Source organism: Pan troglodytes, chromosome 12, assembly GCF_028858775.2.
Source record: "Pan troglodytes isolate AG18354 chromosome 12, NHGRI_mPanTro3-v2.0_pri, whole genome shotgun sequence".
NCBI lineage: Eukaryota > Metazoa > Chordata > Mammalia > Primates > Hominidae > Pan > Pan troglodytes.
The window spans coordinates 77,376,371-77,380,433 of NC_072410.2; the positions used below are offsets into that span (position 1 = coordinate 77,376,371).

At 49.4% G+C, this 4,063-nt stretch overlaps 1 long non-coding RNA gene across 1 annotated transcript; it reads right to left on the reverse strand.

Annotated features, from left to right (window-relative positions):
• Positions 1 to 283: 283 nt before the first annotated feature.
• On the reverse strand, positions 284 to 2,587 carry LOC107973450 (uncharacterized). Its single transcript, XR_001715756.3, has 2 exons — positions 1,482 to 2,587; positions 284 to 610 (listed from the first exon to the last, which is right to left on the reverse strand). It is a non-coding gene; the product is annotated as an uncharacterized LOC107973450 (long non-coding RNA).
• Positions 2,588 to 4,063: the final 1,476 nt, after the last annotated feature.

Below are 4,063 nucleotides of genomic sequence, written 5' to 3' on the forward strand. Positions count from 1 at the left end.
TAAACATGGATAGCTTCTGGTGTAATGAAATAGTTACATTTTACTGATAAAGTTCTCTCTATTGGTCCAGCGTTGTGTGTGTGAGTGTGTACATGTATGTGTGTCTGTGGGGGATTGGGACCAAGGAAACCCAATGCAGATCTGTGAGACAGTAGAGACAGTAGGCGTCAGCTGGCCCTCGAACTTACCCTCTGGTACCCACAGACGCGCACAGCTCACAAAGCTGTGTATGGAAGGTGTCAGTGGAGCAGGGACAGTCGTTGGGAATAAGAAACTCAGAAGCTAGAGACAGGACAGACTCTTTCTGGCCTCGTGGTGAGGGAGAGGCTTTCTGGAGGAGGTCAGCCTTCAGGCTGGGGCTAGGGAGATGCCGAGGGAGGGGCAAGCATGAGCTCAGGAAGGAGGAAGGCAATGTGCAGTTGGGGCTGGAGGACAGTGAGAGATGGTGTGTAAAGACCAGAGCCTGGTGGGGCAGGACCTCAGGTGTCCTGAGAAAGCTGCTCCCCGGCCTGTTGGCCTTGCAGTTGTGTTTTCAGCCTGGAGTTTCTTCCTGATGACATGGCCCCAAGAGCAGGAGAGTGCTTCCAAGGTCAACTTCCTGGGCTCATTCCTGGAAACAGGAAACAGTGATTAGCAAATCAATTAATTAAGGCCCAGTAAACCACTGGATTATAAAGAATGGTTATTTGTTAACTGAAGACAGACCTTGGCCCCTGCTGAGAGGTGTGATTCTGGGAGAAGGCTGACCAGGAGCATGCTGAAGACAGAGGCAGGACTACCTATGTGTGAAATTCCAGCAGCCCAGCTCTGCTGATGACAGAAATGGCCATAATAAACCAAGGAGGCCACAAGTCAAACAAATAATTTGGTTGACAAATAGGAGTATAAACAAGACCTTGATTAATGAATTTCCTAATAGTTCTCTGTTTATTGACATTAGCTCAGCTTGGTCATTAAGCCTGACATTGCCCATATATGTTGCATAGCATAACACCTTCCATTCATTCTGAGACTGCTTTGTAGCTTTTTGCCTGGATGTTTTATGCTTTAAGTCTTGTCTCCCTCACTGGGCCAGGAGCCCCTAGTTCTGAGAACCCTTTCTATGCTTGCTGAAGAAAGAGGAAGGTCCTGGAGCTTCCTGTGAGTGGTAAATAGAGAAGTGAGAGAAGAAAGAAGAGCCTCCAGCTTCAGCATCTTAAATCCTAGGCATTGGGCTGGGAATCAGGGTCCAGCTCCCTCTCACTGTAACTATTGTTTCCCTTTTAGACTAACCCGTTGTACCTGGATTGCTCCATCTTTGAGGGGAAGGGCTCATTCTAGAAGGCCCTTCCTCCTCCTGGTGTTACAGGCATTGAAAAGGGAACACTGAATGGGCAGGAGAACGGAAAACACACTAAATAGAGCGAAGGTATCCCAGAAGAGCATGAGCTTCTCTGAGGCTTATCTTGGCCACCACTTAGCCTGCTTCTAACTGAACTTACCAAAGTGCTTTGGGGGACCTTAGCCATTGCCTCTGATGTTCAGAACCTAAGACGGGGTTGTCCTGGGAAATTGCCAGCATGCCTAAAGTTGATCACCAATCCCTGGCCAGAGGACACCAAGAGCCCCTGTTCTTGTCCATGGAATGGGAATGGGCTCTGTCGACCTGGGCCAAGAGTCCAGCCTGGAGCAGCTTTGTAGGCAGCTTTAGCAACACGGTGAAAAGCAAAAGCAGGAGGAGTTGAAGCTGTAAATGCCAGCTGTATTTTTATTGGTCGTCTGCAACTTCAAAGCTTTCTCCTCTTTAAAGGAGGCCCACGCAGGTATCCAGTCGGCTCTCCGAGCTCCCAGCCTTGATGCCTTATTGATTTTCAATGTGGCTTGACTCCCAGGTGGGCAGACTTCAAACTGGTCTGTATTTTTCTGCTGTCATGTTTCCATCCTTGTTAGTTTCCATCTCCAGCAAGATCCTGGGCATGTTTGAGGGCAGCTTTCCTTCTTTGGCTTTCTCTCAATATTCTGGACAGGATTTCAGACATCCAGGGCCGCCGCCGCTGGAGTTGTGTCTTGTGTGGTTAATACCCAGCTGTGCCAGATGCTGGCAAGTGCAAGAGAGAAGATGCAGCCTTGCTCTCAAGGGATTCACACCCATCGGTCCATCTAAGTGTTTTCTCAGTGTGGTCACTATGGAAGGTGTGGCCAGTGGTGGAGGGTGGGGCTGGTCACTTGATGCCACCACCCCCTTTAACACATGCTCTTCAGAACTGACCTGAAGCTGCCAAGTGTTTACTGAGCTGTTGTTTGCCCAGTACTGGGGAGAACAGACATTCATTCAATGCCTACTACAAATATTCATTAATACGTTCATTAAGTGCCTGTAGTAGGCCAGGCACTGAGCTTTGCTGATATTTACTAGCAGCTTTATCTAAATTTCATGTAAATTCTATGCCACTCTGTGAAGCAGGTTATTCTTAGCTCCCTTTTATAAATGAGCATGCCAGATTGCAGGGGTTTAATAATTTGCCCAAGCTTACTTCACAAGCAAAAGGCTGAGCAGGGTCTGAGCTGCTCTTGCTTGAGCACACCAGGCTGGACTGGGTGTCTGTATGTGTTGGGGAGGAAAGGATACAGGAAGCTTGTCATCTCATTGGCACACAAATCCTATTCATGTGGAATAAATGAGCAAGATGAGGCATATGTGTGGCAATAATAACAAAAGCAAACATTTCATGCCGGGTGCAGTGGCTCACAGCTATACTCCCAACACTTGGGGAGGCTGAGGCTGGCAGATCACTTGAGGTCAGGGGTTTGAGACCAGCCTGGCCGACATGGTAAAACCCCGTTTCTACTAAAAATACAAAAAATATTAGCTGGACGTTGCACGCCTGTAACCTAAGCTACTCGGGAGGTGAGGCATGAGAATCGCTTGAACCCTGGAGGTGGAGGTTGCATGAGCTGAGATCATGCCGCTGCACTCCAGCCTGGGCGACAGAGTGAGACTCTGTCTCAAAACCAAACCAAACAAAAAAACCAATAGCAAACATTTCTATAGCACTTACCAGGTGTCAGGGACTGTTCAAGTGTTTCACCAATATGAGCTAATCCCCATGAGTGCATGGAGGCCCAGAAGAGTTGGGTAATTCTCCCAAAGGCACGCAGCTGGGAAATGTCAGAGTTGAGATTCAGACACTGTGTCTTAAACACTTCATTGAGTGTCAAGACGGCCAGCGAGGGGCACCAGCAGTATGGACTGAGCAGTGCCTTCTCTTTGAGAGCTTCACTGCCTGCTTTCCCAGACTTGACCTCTTCTAACCTCCAAAGAACTGTGAGGCAGTGGCCAGGCCTCAGTGTCACCCTCCTTGATAGATTAGGCAGACAGATATCAAGTGGGTACTCAGGATGACCCAGACCACACCCCAGCCTCCTGTCTTTCCACTGCTGGGGTTTTCTAGAGGAAAAAAAAGGTATCTTATCCAGTTGGGACATTGAAGAGATGTTTGGTTAGAAGTGTCTCACCTGCAAATCTGGGACAAACAGATCCAGAAAAGCGGTATCCTAAGAAACTGATCCAGGAAAGCCAGTTCCTCGCCTGCAGTTCCATCTGCTCTGGCTGCCAAGGGAGCTGGGAAAGTGATTTTTGTGACTATAAAAGAAAGAGGCAGTGTAGGTTGGAGAGGAGGCTGGGTCCAGGTCCTGGGGGAATTCCCTGGTGCCCTGGGCACAGGCCTTCTGCTCTGCAGCCTGCCTGGCTCAGCCATGCAGGAGGAGAGGCCTTTGAAGTCACAGACCACCAATAAAATTGCAGCTGGCAACAGGAGCTTACAGGACTCCAGGCGTGAGATTTTACACCACTAAGGGGCTAAGCCAGTGTTGACAGGGCTTGGAATGTGCCCTGGACTCCTTTTTCTTCTGCAAAGAGCCACTAGGGTGCCTCAGACCCTGGCTACCCTGTCATCCAATCAATCAAGGCTGCAACAGGGGCCCGTGAGTCACCACAGGGAAGCGAGAGGAGCAGCTTGCAGTGTGGACCCAAGCCTGAAGCACATGCAGCTAACGGCTACAACGCTGCAGGCTGTGAGCCCAG